Source organism: Dromiciops gliroides, chromosome 3 (genome assembly GCF_019393635.1).
Source record: "Dromiciops gliroides isolate mDroGli1 chromosome 3, mDroGli1.pri, whole genome shotgun sequence".
In the NCBI taxonomy this organism is placed as follows: domain Eukaryota; kingdom Metazoa; phylum Chordata; class Mammalia; order Microbiotheria; family Microbiotheriidae; genus Dromiciops; species Dromiciops gliroides.
This window is the reverse complement of record NC_057863.1, coordinates 309,461,298-309,484,860: the sequence shown is the minus strand read 5'-3', so window position 1 is coordinate 309,484,860 and position 23,563 is coordinate 309,461,298.

Genomic DNA, 23,563 nt, shown 5'->3' with positions numbered 1-23,563 from the left:
TAGACAGCAGGTAATCTGATTTAGGTTATATATATAATCATTAAACATATTTCTGCATTAGTCATAAGAGAAGAATCCGAGCAAAAAGGAAAAACCTCAAAAAAAGAAAAACAACAGCACCAAAAACAAAAGAAATATTATGGTCCAATAAGCGTCCATATTCCACAGTTCCTTTTATTTCTGGATTTCGAGAGCCTTTTCCATCATGAGTCCTTTGGAACTTTCTTGTACCATTGGCTTGCTGAGAAGAATCTAGTCTATTACAGCTGATCAACACATAATATTGATGATATTGTGTATAATATTCTTCTGGTTCTTCTCATCTCACTCATCATCAGTTCATACAAGTCCCTCCAGGTTTCTCTGAAATCTTCCTGCTCATCATTTCTTACAGCACAAAAGAATTCCATTAAATTCATATACCACAACTTGTTCAGCCATTCCCCAATTGATAAGCATCCCCTCAATTTCCAATCTTTGCCACCACAAAAAGAGCGGCTATAAATATTTTTGTACATGTGAGTCCTTTTCCCTTGTTTATGATCTCTTTGATGAAAAGACCTAAAAGTGGTATTTCTGGGTCAAAGGATATGCACAGCTTTATAGCCCTTTGGGCGTAATTCCAAATTGCTCTCCAGAACAATTGGATCAGTTCATAGCTCCACCAACAATGCATTAGTGTTCCAATTGTTCCATAACTACTCCAACATTCATTATTTTCCTTTTTTGTCATATTAGCCAATCTGATAGGTGTCAGGTGGTACCTCAGAGTTGTTTTAATTTGCATCTCTCTAACCAATAGTGATTTAGAGCATTTTTTCATATGGGAATAGATAGCTTTGATTTCTTCGTCAGAAAACTGCCTATTCATATCCTTTGACCATTTCATAATTGGGGAATGACTTGGATTCTTATAAATTTGATTTAGTTCCCTATATGTTTTAGAAATGTATCAGAAGTACTGGCCATAAAAATTGTTTCCCAGTTTTCTGCATCCATTCTAATTTTGGAAGAATTGCTTCTGTTTGTACAAAACCCTTTTTAATTTAGTGTAATCAAAATCATCTATTTTGTATTTCATCATATTCTCTCTCTTGTTTGGTCATAAACTGTTCTCCTTTCCAAAGATCTGAAAGGTAGACTATTCTTTCCTTTCCTAATTTATCTATGGTATCACCTCTTATGTCTAAATCATATACCCATTTTGACCTTAGTTTAATATAAGGTGTAAGTTGTTGGTCTATTCCTAGTTTCTGCCATACTATCTTCCAGTTTTCCCAGCTGTTTTTGTCAAATACTGAATTCCTATCCCAGAAGCTGGAGTCTTTGGGTTTATCAAACAGTACATTAGCAATGTCATTTACTACTTTGTCTCCTGTTCCTAACCTATTCCATTGGTCATCCACTCTATTTCTTAGCCAGTACTAGATAGTTTTGATGACTGCTGCTTTATAGTAGAGCTTCAGATTTGGTATAGCTAACCCACCTTCCTGAGCATTTTTTTCATCATTTCCCTTGGTATTCTTGACTTTTTGTTTTCCCAGATGAATTTTGTTATTATTTTTGTAGTTTTATAAAATAATTTTAGGTAGTCTGATTGGTATGGCACTGAATAAGTACATTAATTTAGGTAGAATTGTCATTTTTATTATATTAGCTCGGCCTATCCGTGAGCAATTGATATCTTTTCAAATATTTAGATCTGATTGGATTTGTGTGAAGAGTGTTTGGTAGTTGTGTCTATAGTGTTCCTGGGTTTGTCTTGGCAAGTAGACTCCCTAGTATTTTATATTATCTACCATTACTTTAAATGGAATTTCTCTTTCTATTTCTGGCTACTGGACTTTGTTGGTCATGTATAGAAATGCTTATGGTTTATGTGGATTTATTTTATATCCTGCTATTTTCCTAAAGTTGTTAATTGTTTCAATCAATTTTTGAGTTGATTCTCTGGGATTCTCTAAGGAAACCATCATATCATCTGCAAAGAGTGATAGTTTTGTTTCCTCCTTGCCTATTCTAATTCCTTTAATTCCTTTTTCTTCTCTGATTGCTAATGCTAACATTTATAGTACAACATTAAATAATAGAGGTGATAATGGGCATCCCTATTTCACCCTTGATCTTATTGGGAAGGCCTCTAACTTATCTCCATTATATATAATTCTTGCGGATGGTTTTAGGTAGATACTGCTTACTATTTTAAGGAAAGATCCACCTATTCCTAAGGTCTCTAGTGATTTTATTAGGAATGGGTGCTGTATTGTGTCAAAAGTTTTCTCTGCATCTATTGAGATAACCATATGATTTTGGTTAGTTTTCATATTGATGTGGTTGATTATGTTAATAGTTTTCCTAATGTTGAACCAGCCCTGCATTCCTGGTATAAATCCCACCTGGTCATAGTGTATTATCTTGGTGATCACTTGCTGTAATCTCCTTGCTAACATCTTATTTAAGATTTTAGCATCATTCTGAAACTACCTTTTGAAAGTAATGAGATACAGAAGACTGTGATGGAATTGAGTTCTTCATGAAATAAGTTGAAATTAAAGAGGGATGATAATGTCCATAATAGTCTGTGTGGTTGTTGATATTTTGATGAACTTGTGATTTAATTGCTTAAAGAAGCTCCTGCTAAGGAAACTCCCTTTACTAATGCATATTGATAACTAGTATTAGAGCAGGAATTCTTAATCATTTTTTGGGGAGGGTTATGGTCTTTTTTGCAGTCTGGTGAAGCCCATTGAAATCCTCAGGATATTTTTAATTAAATCATAATTGAAGTAAATGCCAATGGGACAGGTAAGTGGCATAGTGTATAAAGCACTGGCCCTGAATACAGGAGGACCTGAGTTCAAATCCAGCCTCAGACAGTTGACACTTATTAGCTGTATGACCCTGGGCACTAGACTTAGCCTTCATTGCCCTGAAAAAAAGAAAAAAAAGAAAAGAAAAAGAAGTAAATGCTAAATTTCAGTTATAGGTTAGAAAAAGTAAAGATATAATGTTCTTCCCTTTCCAGGTTTCTGGACTTCTTGCAAGCTATGACCCACCACCTTTAAGAAACCCTATATTAGATAAATGTTTGGGAGTTTTATATAGTTGAATTCCTTGCCCAGAATCCTGTAGACTTGATTTTAACAGTGGTCCTCCTGATTCTGAGAACAATTTTTTATTCATTATATAAGTTGCCTCTTTGTTATCATTACATTCCAATGTAGTTACAGAGACAGTGGGACATTTGGGGAGGTTATAGGCAGGGAACAGGAAGAAAGGTAACAATAATTTATTAAGCACATTATATGTAACATAAATTATGCTAAACACTAAAAATATCATCTCATTTGATCCTCACAAAAATCCTTGGAAGTAGGTGGTATTGTCCTCATTTTATAGTTGAAAAAAACAGAAAAATAGAGCTTAAATTACTTTCTTAGGGCCACACAGCTAGGAAATATCTGAATTTGGATTTGGACTCAAGTTTTGGGGCCTTCAGGTCCATCTCTCTATCCAATTTTCCATCTAGCTAACTCAAGGAATAAATCATAGCTTTGTGGTTGAAATTTTCAATTTCCAAAAGCAAAGTAAATGCATGTATAATGTAACAATGAACCAGAGATATCTCAGTGGGAGGTGAATTTTGGAAGTGACTACAATTTTGGGGACCTTATGGGCAAGTAGAGTCAATCCTCATGATTCATGGATTCCATATATATGAATTTGTTTACTTGCTAAAATTTATTTGTTATCCCCAAATCAACAATTGTGATATTTCTGTGGTCATTCATAGACATGCACAGGGTACTCAAGGATTTCATTCACCAGACTGGCACCTGTTTTACAAAGGTCTAATAAAGTAATTCTCTGACTTCTTGTTTCATTCAGCACTCTTACCATAAACAAGTATCCTTTTGGGGTCTATTTAGTGCCACTTTGCATATTTTCTGCTTTTTTTATTGGTAATTTTTGCATTTAAAATAAGCTCCAAACATAGTACTGAAGTATCAACTGGTGTTCCTGAGGTCAAAATGGCTGTGAAAATACTTGAGTTCTATAAGCCTTATTCTGGCATGACTTACAGTGCTGTTGGCCATGAGTTCAAAGTTAATAAAACAATAGTAGCATATATTCAGAAAAAAGGAAGATAATACAATGTGTAACCACTTTGGAAAGTCCTAAAGTAAATGTAGTTAACAGAGGCTTTCAGGAACTTGACCCTATATTTCCCCTAGGAGTAATGGTTTAGTATTTGCTAAATTATTTTTTCAGCAACAATCAGCATTAATTTTTTTTAAATTAATTTATATTCTTAAGGAGGATTCTCATTTAAATCTTAATAATGCCATAAGAAAGCAATGAATTTACCTGAATATCAGTTAATATTATTTAACTGGGCTGCTAGGGAGTGGACAATTGGGAGTCAAAATATACTGAATGATCAGATCAAATAAAATTGGTGTGCTATATTTTACCCTTCCACTCTTCCACAACTATATGGCTCAGCAGATAAGAATATGTTGTCTAGAGGGACAGATTTGGTGTTAGAAGCATCTGAGCATTTGCACCTCAGAAATCAGTAAAAGCTACAAAAGAAACTTTTGTCTTTCGTTGGTTGTCTAGGTATAAGAAAATGATGGAGAAAAATTACTTCATGCTATATAATTGTGAGCTCTTTATATGATCTGGGAAATTTGATCACTATTTGTGCAACTATCTTTAAACTGATGTGTTATTTTGCAATTTGTCCCCAAATATTTTAACATAGTTTTCTTCAAATTGTTTCATTTTGGCCATTTATATCAGTAGCTTAGATAGAAATCAAAGAAAGCAGGCTTATTTGCAGATGGCATGAACCTGAGAGGGGTAACAAATGCATTACATAAAAGAGTAAAAGTAAAGGAAGTTTTTGGCAGTTTGTAGTGATGAACTAAATAAAATCAAATAAATATTAATAGGGATCAATCAATGAATCAAATAAAGTATTAAGTGTCTACAATGTGTCATGTACTATGATGGGCACTGGGGATACAAAACAAAGAATTAATCCTTACTTGCAAAGAGTTTACATTCTATTAGTGGATCAATATATAGCCTTTCACTTGAGTTCAAAATATCTGCTTCTTTTTTTTTTGGTGGGGCAATGAGGGTTAATTGACTTCCCCAGAGTCACACAGCTAGTAAGTGTCAAGTGTCTGAGGTCAGATATGAATTCAGGTCCTCTTGAATCCAGGGCTAGTGCTTTATCCACTGCACCAACTAGCTGCTCCCGAAAGATCTGCTTTCTAAGTACAGAATAAGGGAGGGATGGCAAGCTACAAGTTCACATGAATTAAATATAGGTTTTTATAAATCAACAGTATGACATTAAAATTTTAAAAAAATCTAATGGATTCTCAGGAAACTTTTTAGAATTATGGCATGCAGAATAAGGGGGATAGTGTCTTTGTCCATTGTTCTCATCAGATTATAACTAACATGGTCATTTCTAGGCAACATATAATATATAGGCATGTGTGCATGCATATATACATATGCATGTGTATTATACAGAAACAACATATACACATGCATGGATACATAAACACATGCATACATACATACACATGCATGCACATATTATATACATACGTATGTACATACTTTGGAAAGTGTCCAGAGGAAGGTGACCAAATTAATGAAAGCCCAAATTTTGCCTGGACATATGGGGAGAAGAAAGGGGGATATGACAGATCCTTTCAGATACTGGAAAGAAAGGTTGTCATGTAGAAGAGGGTTTGGCCATTTAACTGGAGAATGGAATTCAGTTTAATAGTCAGAAAATTCAGGTTGCCAATGCAGGGGGGAAACATCTTAAAATTAGATCTTTCTATATGCATAATAGGTGGGTACCCTGTCACTGGGGGGTCTTTTGAATGGAGCCTGGAATGGAGCTAGATGATGCTTTGTTGAGGATTTTGTTAAGGAGATTTGGGGCTTAGATGACCTATTAATTCTCTTCAAATTTTAAAATTATGTGATTCTGTGGAATTCAAGAACTTTGGCCAGACCAAATACAACACCAAAAAGTGTTGGATTAGCTTCATATCCCTGGGTCCGTGCATGTTAATAGAGATTTGGTTTAGGCAATTGAATAATAATTTTTTCACTCATGGTCCAAAATAGGGGTGGGGAACTTTGAGTAACTGTAAAACAATAATGGTCACTAAAAAACAAATAATGAAAATTACCTCTGTCCTCATTGCTCTGAGGCAGATACCAGAATTTCATATACAGTATCACAGGAAGTCATAAAATCAGTTTGTGTGTGTGTGCGTATGTGTGTGTGTGTGTTTTATTTGTTTCTTTGTTTAATTATGTTCTTCCTTACAAAATAGGGATTAACTTTGGTAAAAAGAAAAAGTTCCCCCAAGGAAAAGACAAAGACAAACAAATTTTTTTTTTCTTTAAGTGGGGACCTGGAAATGGGAGTCTCCTTACTTTCTGTTTCAAAAATTCTGTGAGTTTCACAAGAGTCAAGAGAGCAGGGTGCTAGTTCCCGTTCTAGGATTTACTAATTCTATATGACAAAGTGTGGATTACTTAGCCTTTTAACATGGTGTCAGTAAATACAAATATGCATGTATATACACAATTAAATTTCAATATAATTATTTTCTTTTTTAATACTATGAAATGTATTTTATGCCTTTAGAATATTTTTCTGAAAAGGTTAAGAACCCCTGTTTTAAAGTTGCAGTTCCCTCAAATCAAAAATAGCATAACACTTGTATGATTTGCCATAGATTGTTTTGAAGAAAACACTCTGTAAAACAATGTTAATGAAAAGTGTGAGCTGTTAAAATTATTATTGGTATTAAGTTGTCTACCTTCTTAGGTACACAATTCAATTTGCAAGATAGGTTTTAACCATGAGAGGAGAGAGAGAAAGAGCAGGGGAGGGAAGGAGATTGTGTGTGCATGTGTGTGCATGTGTGTGTGTGTGTGTATGTGTGTGTGTGAGAGAGAGAGAGAGAGACAGACAGACAGACAGACAGACAGACAGACAGAGAAACAGAGAAATGGACAGAAAGACAGAGAGAGACAGACAGAGAGAGACTGAGAGACGGAGCCAGAGAGAGCCAGAGCCAAAGAGAGTGAAACAAAGACAGAGACAGAGACAGAGAGTAAAAGTTTTTCATGCTTAAAAATAGAGCTCTGAACTTTTCTTTTATTTCAAATAGAATGTTTTTTGGCAACTCATAGCATCATCAGTCTGTTACTGCTGACTTTCATATAAACACTATACATATTATTAAATCAAATTAGGTCAGCCTCCTACTCTTGTATATCTTTTTAATCTTTGAATAGTAGAAAGCTTCCATCTCGGGGAGGTTCAGGAAACAAAACTCCATTTGTAAAGTTTGCATGTTCAATAGTGTTGGAGGGGGGAATCTATCTATAGAACTTGAAAATAATTAGCTAGAATATAAGCTGTTAAATGAGAAAGACCTCCTAGAGAGACAAATGCTATAACAAATGTTCAACTTGCCCCCTCTCTATCCTCCTTCATGCTCCCATTCTTTCCCTAATTCTTTTTTTCTAAGTATTTCAGAGGCTAACCTTTCTAACCCTTTAGGAGTTGTTCCATTCTACCTGACTCCAGAGTATTTGAGTTGGGTGATGGCAGTCTTATTTCAGTTTAGAAAAACACAAAAGGGATGATTTGTTGTCATTCATTATCTGCCTATTTACTGGTGATAAGATGGGGGATGTTAGACAGATGAAAGGAAACCTTTTCTCATATAACCCATAGAATGGGACAGAATGGAAAGGAATACAAAATAATATACTGTGGTTGAATAGAATAGAATAGCTTTCAAAAATAGGTTGTCACATTTACAGTGAGAGGAATTGGGTTCAGATCCTGTCATTATTTCATTATTATATCTCTGTCATTATTTTATATGAACTTAAATAAGTGGCTTAAACTTCATGAGCTTCAGCATTTTCATCTGCAAGATGATGGGGCTGGAAGAGATGATATCTAAAATTCCAGCTCGGAATATGTGATCTTATGAAGCACAGTTTAGAGAGAGTTATGTAGGTGGAACGGTCAAAAGAGTAGAGAGCCTGAATTCAGGTAGACTCATGTCCTGAACTATGTGACTCTGGGTAAATCACTTAACCCTGTTTTCCACAGTTTCCTCATCTGTCAAATGAGCTGGAGAATGAAATAGCAAAACAATTTAGTATCTTTGTCAAGAAAACCCCAAATAGAGTTACAAAGAATCATAAACAACTAAAAAGATTGGACAAGTAAAAGAAGGAATATTAAGGAATACCTAATAACTTGAGAGACTCCCATTAACCACTACAACCCTGAAGTGATATAAGCCTAAAAAGTCAAGTTTCTGCAGGAAAGTCCACATTTTCACAAGAAAATAGAAAGAAAACTCATGGTGCAAGGTATATATAATTGTCTCCATTCAATTCCTGCATTTGTACAGATAATATTATCTAAGTTACCTCAGAAAGAGGTCAAGGAAAACACTGAAACCTTATAAAAATGATAAAGGGCTAAGTGATGTTTTGGGGTTTTTTAAGATCAACGATACAATTGGGAAATATGGTTTCATAGTTCTCAAATCCTGATTCATATGAGATTTTTGGGTAAGTGGTACTATTATCCATAAAATAGATTAATAAATAGATAAATAAATAGATAAATCAGAAATGGGATGGGACTAGTATATATATATGTCAGAGACAAGATTTGAACTATACTCAAGATTTGAACTATCCTTACTCTAAATCGAGCCTCTTTCCACTATTATGCCACCACAATATATACTGATATTTGAGGTTATATGTGTATGTATATGCATATATGTTTATATACATATAATGAGTGGAATATAAATTTTATGATATTTTAATATAGATGGAAAAGGGTAATGCTTTGTAAGCATTTTCCAGTGCACTTTTATAAAAATGTTTCATTTGTATTTAGAAAGCCCTCAATTAATTCATGTTAACACATATTCTTCTGATATTTTGGAGATTTTTTTTCCAAAGCTGGTGAGATTTTTCTTTTTTACTCTTTCTTGTTTTCTCTCTCTCTCTTTTTTCTTTCATCTTCTTATTTCACTGAGGCTGGAAATGCAGAAGCCACTTACACACCCAATCTCATGACTTACCAGCACAGAAGCTTGGACCTACTCCATTTAAAACCTTGGGCTGCTTTGGCCCTTTTTAGAAAGCTTGATGGCTTTCTCTTCTGGGAAGATTCACCATATTGCTGATAGAATAGATTTCAGATCAGACTTCTGCATCTCAGAACTCTGAAGCCCTAATGATCTATCAGCCTCAGTCTTCTCAACAGCAAGGGGCCATAAAGGTGGGTTCTATAAAACCTGGTAGCTTCTAAGATTTTTTCCCTAGATTTTTCAAAAATGGCATAGAGGAAAATTATATATATATATATACACACACATACATGCATACATATATATACACACATACATATATATATACACACACATATATACATATACACATACTATATATACATATACATAGATATACATACACACACATATATATATACATATACATAGATACACACACACACACACACACACACACACATATATATATATATAAGAAGCCTGGCTTATTAGTAGCAGGCTTCTTAAATGCAAACAGTATTCAAAGATTTCTAAAAAAGTACTGTTTTGACTGGAAACATTTTTTTTGCTGTTTGTTTTTTGTGGGACAATAAGGGTTAAATGACTTGCCCAGGGTCACATAGCTAAATGTCAAGTGTCTGAGGCCAGATTTGAACTCAGGTCCTCCTGAATTCAGCACCAGTGCTTTAAACTTGACTGGAAAATTTAATCAAATAGGCATGTAAATAATTTTTTTTACTGTGCTTAAAACAAGTTGAATTACTGCTGTATAGACACAGACATTGTATCTTTCAAAAATCTTCCATACCTTTGGGTGATTATCTTGAAAGAACAATCTTGAAAATACTTTATTCCATAACAACTAACTTCATCCTTCACCTTTTTTATTCAAAAGCTAGACATGAAATGCAATTTTCCCTTTTGAAAAAAGACATGTGAGGTCTGATCCATGGCATCACCGGGGGCAAAGGTGTCTTGAACTCATGTATCATGGCAATTAGCACATATTTTCCCCATCATACTGTATGGTACTGAATTGCTAGATTTCAGCATCTTTCCCCAGTGAAGAATATCATTTGACCACTGCCACACAGGAACTGAGAAAACATTTTTTTCCACTGAATCTTTTAAGGACATGTTTGTTTTCTGTGGTCATTAAAGGTACACATTGCTCTAGCTGCCAGTGAAAAACTCTCCTATTCCATCTGTTAAGCAGTTTATTATATATTCTATGACTACTGCTCCTCTGTAGCTTTCCCTAGAAATATCCTTAGGAAAGAAACTTGCAAGAGTTTCCCTTCCCAAATGACACCTAGGCATATTGAAAAGCATTCTATTTAGAAATAAGCATTTGCATGCTGCATCAGCAGCTGTGGAAGGAAAACAGCAGGGAAATTTTCAGATTTGAATTCTCATTGTGGTGTGACATCCAGATTAAGTAAATTGGGCCATTTTCTTCAGGAAATACCAATGTTGCTCTGTTTCGCCTGAAGTGGCTCATCATCCAGCTTGCTTTGCACAGGTCCTAAAGGGCTTATTGCAAAAATGTCCCCAGGGATGATTTTCAGGTTTCCCTCCACTAGGGAATTAAGGTGACTAATTATTCTGGTCCTGTTAAACTACACACTGCATCATTAATTATAATATCACATTGCAGTGCTTATGAGACCATGATGGGAATAGGAATAATGTGTATTCAATATTCATATGCTAGAGGCACCAAGTAACCATAGGTAGCTGGTTGATGTTGTGGTGAGGGAGACCTGGGTTCAAGTCCTACCTATGAGATATTTTGGATTTGTGAGGATATGCAAATCACTTAACTTGCCAGGATCCCTGTCAACTCTATAAGAACATAAGCTACAGAAGTACTGCTGATTTGTGTTATTGGAATAAATTGCTGTAATAAGAGTTCTCTCAAATCAATGACATTGCAGGTCTATATGGAGTTCATTTTGTTAGCATCCAATTACTTTGGGGCAACTAAGTGGCTCAGTTGATAGAATTCTGGGCCAGGAGTCATGAAAACCCATCTTCTTGTTATCAAATATGGCCTCAGATATTTACCAGCTGTGTGACTCTGGACAAATCACTTAACCCTGTTTGAATCAGTTTTCTCATCTGTAAAATGAGCTGGAGAAAGAAATGGCAAACCACTCTAGTATCATTGTCAAGACAGCTCCAAATGGGATCATAAAGAGATGAACACAATTGAAAAACTACTGCATAATAAAAAAAATTCTTCATGTTGATTTATCTTTCATTTTCTTTTGATTGTCTTTCCTGAGTTATCTCTTCCTTAGGTTTTAAGTTCTCTGTAGAGTAATCCTCTTGATGCATTCAACTTCAGTGCCTAGGACTATGAAACAATGTTGTGTCCTATTAGAGAAATGAATTCTTGCTCCAAATAGATTTTTGTTTTGTTTTATGTTGGGATTATACATGACCATGAACATGTTTCACTTTTAGAACAATGAACTAAAAAACATTTATACAAGGTCTGGATTTGGCACATTAGAACATTTTTTTCATGTTTCAGTCTTTTTTTTTAAATCATGAATCAAGATTGCCTCACAGTGCCCAGTCTGATAGGTACCTACCAACAATCAGTGTTCCAACAATAAAAAACAAACAAACAAAATAACACAGCCTAGAATGCTGCAGGTTAATTTAGTTCCATTTATGACTTTAGAAATTCCTAGTTTTTAATAATCTAGGCTGTGTTATTTTGTTTTTTGCTTCATCCCAACATAGGAACACTTCAGGCACCTCTCCTGAATTGTCAACTTCATTCCACAGTTTTCTTATATCAACCATAAGAATAAATAAAAGGGAAAAGATAATATAAAATAATTATTTCAGTGTTTCTCTAAATCATGACAGGGTCAGAAAACTACATAGCATGAATCAAGTGGGATTATAAATATACCTTTTTTATTTTTCTAGATAAAACCATTATTTAATAACTGATTCAGGACTAGAATCCAACTCCCTACTTCCTCTACAGTGAAATTTTGAATATTCAAATAAGGCTTAAGGAAGGATGTTCAACTTGATGATAGGATTCGAGAACAATGAAAACTCTTAGAGGACAAGGATTGGCCCTTTTTTAACAGTATACTTAGAATAGTGACAGTAAATAACTCAGCACTTATTAGATGCTTGTTGAATTGAATGAACCTAAATTTGAAGAAGATATGAAGATAGGAATAGATGACTATGAAATAAAATATATTCAGAATAAATTAAGGAAAGGTGACTATATAAATTTGAGTTTTATAAAACATTTAAAATTAATTCATCATGAAAACAACATACACAAATCACCCTAAAATATTAAGTACAAAAATCTACATTTAAAAAACACATATGAAAATGTATATACATACACATATACACATAAATGTACTATATAAGACTACATGTGTACATATGCACCTGTAGACATATGTATATGCATGTATACACATATATGCATATACATGGATGCATGTGTTTATAAATACTCATACATGCATATAAATACAAGATATATATGTATGTATATACATATTATATTGCATTGTTATATTATATTACATTGCATGGCATCACATTGTTATATTTGCTATGCTATGTTATGTTGTAGGTTATGTTGCATGTGTATGACTCATAGATAAATATCAGTGTCTATTAAGTGAAATAATAATTCAATTGTGAAGGAATTTTGATTCCACTAGCTCAATTGTTTGTTAATCAGTCAAAAAGCATGAATAATTTCCTACTTTGTGATAAACACTGTGTTAAGAGCTGGAGATACAAAAAGAAGACCTTAGATAATCCATCCCCTCTAGAAGATCACAATTTAATGGGATTACCAGTCGTGGACTTAACTCAACAAGTCCTTGGACCATAGGTTCCCAAATTGTTGCCAGAACATTCTAATGTGTTAGGACCTGCCAGAACTTACATTTTTTGGAAATAACCTTCAAAAACTCCTAGTGATGTATAGGCTATAGTGAAAACAAACAGCCAGAGGAGGACTTAACAGATGTATAAGGAAAACCAAAATACTGTAATATGGAGAGAGTGTTTGTGAAATGGTTCATTTTCAAAATAATCATACAGAAAATCATCACTGCACACAAAAAAAAAACAAAATTCAAATTAAAAAATCATCCAAAAGAGATCAAAATTTTGATGGATTAATTGAAACTCATTCAAAACTAAATTTATGTTGAATAGCTGAAATCATACCAAGGATCACAAATTAGTAGCTTAATAAGAATTCATTTTAAGTGAATCTAAACAGCTTGGTAATCAATAATAATATTCATTCTTTTCATTAAGGAAGCAGTTTCTGCATTTTTCATGCTATAGAATATGCATATCAGGCATACATAAATCACATTTATAGCTGACTGATAATTTATGCTAAGGTAGCTCATCTGAACATTAGCTTGAGGTAGGGAGACAGGATTGTTCAGAGGCCAAGCTTCATCGATGCAGAGAAATGCAGTTTTCAGTTCAAAACATGAAGGTGAGAAGCAAAAGGTATTTGACACATTATCCAGATTGTTGGAATCTAATTACCTCAAACATGTGAAACTTATAAAAGATCTGATAAAAATCATTAATCAGTTAAGGCTTTACTTTATTATACTCAGTCTTAACTTTTTGTGCTTTTATCTCCCTCCAGTATTCTCCATTATACTGAGTGATTTGAGAGTCCAAAATGCTTTTTCTTTTTGTTTTTCCATTGCATCCCTAACACTTAGCACAGTTTTTCTACATAATATCAATTAATTAATTAGTTATTAATTAGTTGATGCTAGTGATAGGCAATTAATAAATGCTAGTGATTGATAAATTGATGACATACCCTCATATCTCCTCTCAGATAACCAGTTTCCCTTTTCTCATTTATGCTTTGATTGCAGCTAAATGTGTTCTGTCTTCTAGGAAGTTTTATGCTTTAGTGGAGAACACTGGAAAGATAAATTAATAATCATAACATTTTAGGTATCACATATCAAGTAGAAAAAATAGTATATTAGAAAAGAGATCCTGCAATCTCTGAAATTATACCACAGTATGAACATTAGTACTGTGTCCATACATATACATATATCTATACTGTGCATGTGCATATATACACACCTACATATACACATGCATACATGTTATGTGTGTGTATATATATGTAGACACACATATATATCTTTGATAAGCTTATAAAATGAGCAATGATGAGGCACAAGTACATTTGGAGAAAAGAAATCCTTAAAAATTCAGACAACAGAACATAAACATGTCATATGAACATAACACTTCAGAGTTAAATATGAAGAGTTTGAACAAGACAAGCTAACCAGGAAGGCTATCCCACATAATGGATTCTAAAATTGGCATTCCAAAAGATCTAAACAGTCTAGGACACTGGGCCAAATTAAATAAAATGAAATCAAGTTGCATGTTTAAGATAAGATGGGATGACTAGACAACCATTTTTCTGAAAATAATCTAGAAATTTCACTAGATTACAAATTCAATGTGAACCAACGGTACAACATGGCAGTCAAGAAACCAAATATTAGCTTGTTTCATGGAGGAGATATTTCATCCATAGACAATGAAGAATGATAGGCTTCCCTGGCTACCTTCAAGTCTTAGCTCAAGTCCTACCTTCTGAAAGAATGTGTCTATTACTCTCTCCCTATGTCAATTATTTTAACTGCACAATCCCATTCTATCACATTTCCTCTAACAAATCACCCCCTTACTACCACCACCCCTCATATCTATGTTATTACTTAATTGACTACTATATTCTCCTTGATACTCTCTTCTTTCTGAGTTTTCAAGATATCAATTCCTCCTGATTTTTCTACTTTTATGATTGCCTCTTTACATTATACTTTGCTGGACCCTCATTGAGATCAGGACCTCTAACTATAGGTACCCTACAAGGTTCTCTCAAACCTTTTCTCCCTATTTACTGCTTCAATTGGTGATCTCATCAGCTGCCATGAATTTAATTACCATCTCTTACTGGAAGTTCTCAAATCTAACTTTTTTGCCCTAATACCTCTGCTGACATTCAATCTGGCATTTCCAGGTGAAGTTCAGGCATCTCAAACTAGAGGCCAAAAGACATCTTAAACTGGACATGAGACAAAATTTATTGCATTATCTTTATACTTAAATGTCCCCTTTTCACCTTCTCTATTACTGTAGTGGGCAACATCAAGTTACCTGACACTCAGCTTTGAAAATTAGGTGTCATCAATTACTCCTCCTTATCTCAACCATCTCCTGTTTTATCTTGTATAGAGCTTTTTTGTACATATTTATTGGTTTCTTGTCTCCCACATTAGATTCTGAAAACCATTAAAGTAGAAACTATCTTTTGCCTCTTATTGTATCCCAGTGCTTAGCATCATGTCTGGATTATGGTAGGTGCTTAATAAATGTTTATTGACTAACTAAAAGAAGTCTTTCACAAAACCTGTAAAAAACAGAATAAAACAAACTTTTTAATTAAGATAACCTAGAAGATCTTTAGGAAAAGTCTGTTTCATATGGATAAAAGGGAAGCACAGCTCAGCACAAAGGGTGTCTGGGCAAGTCAGCAAAATGCTCTTAGTTACAGTACAGAGAAGGAGCTGAAGACCTGTGGTCCTAACTCAGCAAGCTAGTGGCACAACAGGCCAGTTGTGAGGCCTCCAGCCCCAAGAGAGAAGGAAAACTGCCAGCTGGGGTATTGGCTGTCCAATAGGCTCAACTAGGCTGGGCCACTCCAGTGTAGTGAGCAAGCTGCAAGCTGCTGACACCTAAGAGCAGAAAGCTGGTGACTCGGCCCTTGGCTTCCAGCAAAATAAGCTTGGGACATTGCATACTGTACCCAAGGAGCAGAACTCAACCTTAAAGGGCACAAAAGAGGCTAAAATATGAATAAAAAAGAGAAAAGAACTCTTACCATTGACAATCATTATGGTGACAGGGAGCATTAAACATGAACTCAGAGGAGGAAAACAATGATATCTACATGTGAAGCCTTAAAGGGGAAGAAGAATTGGTCTTGAGACCAAAAAGTCCTCATGGAAGAGCTCAAAAAGGATTTTATAAACCAAATTAGAGAGATAGAATGAAAATTGAGAAAAGAAATGACAATTATGTAAGAAAAAGTCAATAGCTTTGAAAAAGAAAATAATATCTTAAAAATACAATTGGGAAAAAGGGGAAAGGTGGTGGAAAAGCTGACTTGGGAAAATAATTCCTTAAGAATCAGAATTGGGCAGATGAAAACTAATGATTCAATGGTACAACAGGAAGAAGTAAAGCAAAATCAAAAGAATATAAAAATAGAAGAACATGCAAAATACCTCTTCAGAAAGACAGCAAACCTGGAAAATAGATCCAGGAAGGACAATATAAGAATAATTGGACTACCTGAGCACCATAATAAAAAAAAGAGCCTAGATAGCATATTTCATTACATTATCAAGAAGAGCTGCCCTAATATCTTACAACCAGAAAAAGTAGTCATTGATAGAATCCACTGATTATCTCTGGAAAGAGACACCAAAAGGAAAACTCCTAGGAATATTTTAGCTAAATTCCAAAATTATCAAGCAAAGGAGAAAATACTGTAAGTAGCCAGAAAGAAACAATTTCAAAAGCAAGGAAAAACAATTAGAATTTCATAGGACCTTGCAGCTTCTACATTAAAGGATGGGAATATGATATTCTGGAGGGCAAAGGAACTGGATTACAAGCAAGAATGTATTACCTAGAAAAATTATGCATAATCTTCAGAGGAAAAGATGAGCATTCAATGAAATAGGGGACTTTAAAACTTTCCTAATGAAAAGCCCAGAACTGAACAGAAAATTCACCGTATAACTACAAGACTCAAGAGATGCATGAAAAGGGAAAAAGAGGGAAAAATATGTTACTCAATAAGGTTAAAATGTTTGCATCTCTATATGGGAAGAAGATACTTGTAACTTTTTTTAAAGCAGGGCAATGAGGGTCAAATGACTTGCCCATGATCACACAGCTAATAAGTGTCAAGTGTTTGAGGCTGGATTTGGACTCAGGGCCTCCTGAATCCAGGGCCTGTTCTTGATCAACTATGCCACCTAACTGCCCCAGATACTTGTAACTCTTGAGAACTATATCTTTATTAAGGCAGATAGGAGTAGTACACACAGACAGAAGTTCTGAATATAAGTTAATTCTGATGTGATGACATAAAAAATACTTAAGGGTTAACAAAAAACGAAAAGAGGGAAAAAAAGAGAAAAGGAAAGGGAAGGCAGAATGGAGTAAATCACATCACATGAAGAGGTACAACAGACCTATTGCAATAGAAGGAAAGAAAATATAGGTGAGCATTTTTTTGACCTTAGTTTCATCTTATTTTCCTCAAAGAGGGTATAACATACAGAATCAATTTGGTATAGAATTTTATCTTACCTTATAGGAAAATAAAAGGGGAAAGAGGAAAGAAAAGGATGGCATATTGGTAGAAGCAAGGTTAAAACTAGGAGGAGAAAAGACAAAAAGTTGGTCGTGATGATAGATGGGAGGGCAAAAGTAGGAATTGAAAGGGAAAAGGATAAAAGGGAGGTGTGGCTGACAGAAGGGAGGGTTGACTGAGGCCAGAAGCAAAACATTAGTGAGAAGGGACATGGGGAAAGGAAAGAGAAAAATACAAACAAGGGAAAAATAGATTGCAGGGAAATACAGTTAGTAATCATACCTGAATGTGAATGGAATTAAATCACATATAAAATGGTATTAGATAGCATAGTGGACTAAAAACCAGAATCCTACCATATGTTGTTTACAAGAAACACATTTGAAGGTGAGAAATACACACAGAGTAAAGGTAAAAGGCAGAAGAATACATTATGCTTTGACTGAAGCAAAAAATGAAAAGCAGCGATAGCAATCCTTGTCTCAGACAAAGCAAAAGCAAAAATTGACCTAATTAAAAGAGATAAGGGAGGAAACTACATCTTCCTACAGGTTACCATAGACAATGAATTAATATCAATATTAAACATATAGGCACCAAGTGGTACAGCATCCAAATTCTTAGTGAAGAAGTTAAGTGAGTTATGTAAGAAATGGAAAGCAAAACTATATTAGTGGGGGAAGTCAGCGTCCTCCTCTCAGAACTAGAGAAATCTAATCACAGAATAAATTAAACAGAAGTTAAGGAGGTGAATATATATATATTTTTTAAAAAATTAAATATGATAGGCCTCTGGAGAAAACTGAATGGGGATAGAAAACAATACAGTTGTTTTTTTTCTCAGTGGTACATGGAATGTACACAAAAATAGACCATGTATTAGGGCATAAAATCTCACAGTCAAATGAAGAAAGGCAAAAATAGTAAATACATCCTTTCAGATCATGATGCAATAAAAATTATGTATAATAAAGGCCATGAAAAGATAGACCAAAATTACCTGGAAACTAAATAACCACATCCTAAAAAATGAGTGGGTCAAACAACAAATCATAGAAATAACTTCTTCAAAGAGAATGACAATAATGAGACAACATACCAAAACTTATGGGATGCAGCCAAACTAGTTCTTAGAGAAAATTTTATATCTCTAAATGCCTATATGAATAAAATAGAGAAAGAGGAGATCCATGAATTGGGCATGCAACCAAAAAACCTAGAAAAAGATCAAATTTAAAATCCTCAACTAGAAATCTTAAAAATTAATGGAGAGATTAATAAAATTGAAAGTAAGGAAACTATAGAATTAATAAATATAGCTAAGAGGTGTCAATATGAAAAACAATAAAAAGTAAACTTTTGGTTTATTTGATTTAAAAAATAAGAACACCAAATCACCAGCATCAAAAAATGAAAAGGATGAACTCACCACCAACAAAGAGGAAATTAAAACCATAATTAAGAGCTATTTTTCCCAACTATATGTCAATAAAATGATGATCTAAATGAAATTGATAAATACCTAGAAAAATATAAACTCTCCAGATTAACAGTAGAGGAAATAAAATCTTTAAATAAGCCCACTTTAGAAAAAGAAATTGAACTAACCATCAATGAAATCCCTAAGAAAAAAATTCCAGAGCCATATGGCTTTGCAGTTGAATTCTATCAAGTATTTAAAGAATAATTAATTATAAGACTATACAAACTTTTTGAAAAAATAGGTAAAGGACTCCTATCAAATTACTTTTAAGAGACAAATGTGGTGCTGTTACTTAATCCAGGAAGAGAAAAAACAGAGAAAGAAATTTGTAGAGCAATCTCCCTAATGAATATTGATGCAAAAATTCTAAGTAGATCATTAGCAAAGATATGTGACCAGATGGAACTTAGACCAGGAATGCAAGGTTGGTTCAATATTACGAAAGCTATCAACATAATTGACCATTCAAATAAAAACAACACTAACCAAAACCATGTGATTATCTCAAAAGTTGTAGAGAAAGCTTTTGATAAAATGCACCATCCATTTCTATTAAAAACACTAAAGATCAAAAGAATAAATGGAGCTTTCCTTAAGGTGATAAACAGTATCTATTTTTAGCAATCAGCAAGCATTTTATTCAATGGGGATAAGTTAAAGTCATTCCCAATAAGATCAGGTGTGAAACAAGGATGCCCATTATCACCATTATAATTCAATATTGTACTAGAAATGTTAGTCTTAGCAGTAAAGAGAAGAAATTAAATGGAAAGAATTAGAATAGGAAAGGAAGAAACAAAACTATCACTCTTTGAAGGTATCATGATGGTATACTTAGAGAATACTAAAGAATAAACTAAAAAATTAATTGAAACAAAACAACGTTAGCAAAGTTACAGGATATAAAATGAGCCCACATAAATAATCAGCATTTCTTTATACACACACACACACACACACACACACACACACATATGACCAACAAAGTGCAGCAGTAAGAGACAGACAGAGAAATTCTATTTAAAATAACTGTAGACAATATAAAATACTTGGGAATTTACCTGCCAAGGCAAACCCAAGAACCATATAAATATAATTACAAAACACTTTTCACACAAATAAAATCAGATCTAAGCAAATGGAAAAAAAAATATCTAAATTGCTCATGGGTAGGCCATGCTAATATAATAAAAATTGAAATTCTACCTCTATTCATTTACTCATTCAGTTCCATACCAAACTACCAAAAATATTTCATCAGCTAAAACACAAATAAGAAAATAAATATAGAAGAAAAAAAGATCAAGAATGAATTAATGAAAGTGCAAAGGAAGGTGGGCTAGCTGTACCAGATATAAAACTATATTATAAAGCAGCAATGATAAAAAACTATTTGGTACTGGCTAAGAAATAGTGAAGTAGATTAGTAGAATAGGTTAGGTGCACAAAACACAGCAATAAATGTATTTAGCAATCTGTTGTTTAGTAAAGCCAAAGCCTTGAGCCTCCATGATGAAAACTCACCATTTGTCAAAAACTGCTGGGAAAATTGGAAAATAGTATGGCAGAAACTAGGCATAGACCAGCATCTTATACCACACACCAAAGTAAAGTCAAAATGGGTACAGGATCTAGTTATTAAGGGTGACACCATGGGCAAATTAGAAAAAGAAGAAATAGTTCACTCATCAGATCTATGGAGAGGAGAAAATTTATGAACAAAATGAGATAGACAACATTATGAAATACAGCATGGATCATTTTGACCACACTGAATTAACATGTTTTTGCATAAGAAAAACCAAAGTAAACAATATTAGAAGGAAAGCAGAGAGATTGGAAACAATTTTTATAGACAGCTTTGGAGAGCAATTTGAAACTATGTTGTAAGAAATGATAAACAGATAGATTTCAGAAAAACCTGGAAAGACTTACATGAATTGATGCTGAGGGAAATGAGCAGAACCAAGAGAATATTGTACACTGTATCAACAACATTGTGTAATGATCAATTGTGATAGACTTAACTTTTCTTAGCAATACAATGATCTAAGACAATGCCAAAAGACTTATGGTAGAAAATGCTCTCCACCTTCAGAAAAAGAACTATGGAGTTTGAATGGAGATAGAAGCATAATATTTTCAATTTTGTTGTTGCCTTTTTTGTTATTATTCTTGTTTATGTTTTCTTGTGTGTGTTTATTTTACTTTTGTTTTGATTCTTCTCTTATAGTATCACTAATGTGGAAATATGTTCAACATGATTGTAATGTAAAACCTATATTAAATTGCCTGCTGGCCTTGCCATCTGGCCCAGGCTTGGGTTTTTTTAACTGACAAAATAGGTTTATTGCATGGGGAATAAGGGCATGGGACAATTATTCCTTGATTTGTCAAAGCCTCAGTTATAGAAGAAATTCTTTCAATGGCTTCACTAGATAAGGGATATTGTGGAATAGAAGATGCTGGGCTATTTTTGGTCTTAATGATAACAGGCATAGCAGCTTTAAGGAGACCTATATCAGTAGAGGAGGAAGCGCATAGGAACTCAGGAATATCAGAAGGGATTTCAGATGTATCCCCCACTGTATCCTTAGTGTCTGAGATCAAGGTTGCCAGTAAGTGAACGGTATCCTCTGACAATTCCAGAGAAATGCCACCATCTGAACAACAAGATATGGTTGCTCTAAGTTTACAAAGGAGGTCATGACCTCATAGGTTTGCAGGGGAGTCAGGCTAAAGTACTGTTCTCTCCTTGAGCAGAAGATCCCTATGGGACTGAAAGAGGGGTGGTCCCCACACATAGTTCCAAACTAATTGCCTGGTAGCATTTATTGACATTACTTACAGGTGGTTCTATGAATAGATGTAATGTTTCTATGAATAGATGTAACTTCCAGATGCTAGTCACGTGCTTTCTCCTTAGGCTGGTGCTGCCCTGATTCCCGCAATGTCTTTCTCACAGTATATATGTGTATATGCATATGTATGTGTATGTGTACATGTATGTGTATGTGTATGCGTATATGTATCTGTATGTGTATGTGTATATGTACATGTATATGTATCTGTATGTGTATATGCATGTACATGTATGCGTGTATGTGTATATGCATGTGTATATATTGCGTTATACAATGCTATATGATGTCATGTGATATCATGTGATATCATATATCATGTCTATCCTTTTTTGTGCTTGGAAATTTCCATATTTTCTTCCTCATTGCACTGAGATCCTTGAGAGCAAGGACTATTTGTTTGCCTTTGTATCCCTAGTACTTAGGACAATGCCTGATGTTAAATTAATATGTACTAAAGTTGACTGATAGTTATTTTGTAACAGTTTAATGAGATGTCATATGGAATATAATAATGATGATCATGATGATGGTAATTACTGTGCATATATCACTTTAAGGTATGTGTGTGTGTGTGTGCGAATGCATGTGTTGTGTATTCATGCATTTATATATGTATATATATGCACAAACATATTAAATTACATATATATGTATGTATATATAAACCCCACACACTATATATATATATAGAGAGAATAACATTTGATTGATATTGATATATCAATTACACATATACATACATACACACACACACACACATATATATATATATACACATATGTATACACACATATATACACATTTATATGTATATATACACATACACACACACACATATATATATATATATTGTGGAAAAACCCAGAAGTTTTAGCTGAATCATTTGAGAGTTGAGCGCATGCTACTGAAGTGGCTTTTGAAGGACCGCCCTTTTGGGGAGGAGACCACAACAAATGGCCATGCACCTGCTGCTGCCTGGAGAGCTGGCCAAGAATGCTGTGTCTGAGGGCATGAACTTCTGGGATGGCCATTTAAAAACTGAGGGAGTAATGGAAGTTGAGGCTCTCTGTTTTTTTAAATTTAGCCGTGGCAGCGCACACGTGTGCTGGTTCTTGGCCTGGTGGGCAGTTTGGGATTTGGTGAGTTTTATAAAGGAAAATAGACTAAGTTTAGATCTAAGATTATTCATTTGTATTTCTACTTCCCTATTTCCCTAACTGGTATCACCTTTTGTTGTCTAATTAATTCCCAAGCAATAAAAACTTATCCCTCACAGATTTAAGCTCAGAGGCTTCTTTTTCCTAGTAGTTTGGGAGACATTGAGGGAAAAGTTAAAAGGGGGAGTTTAATGCTCGTATATCCAATTTTAAATCTCACTATACATATATATATATACACATACACACACACACACATATATATGTATATATACACATATATGTATATATGTATGTGTATATATATATATATATGTATGTGTATACACACACACACACACACATATATCACATTTAATCTTCATAGCAACCTTGGGAGGAATATGCTAATATTGTTTCACATTATACTAATTCTAAAACTGAGG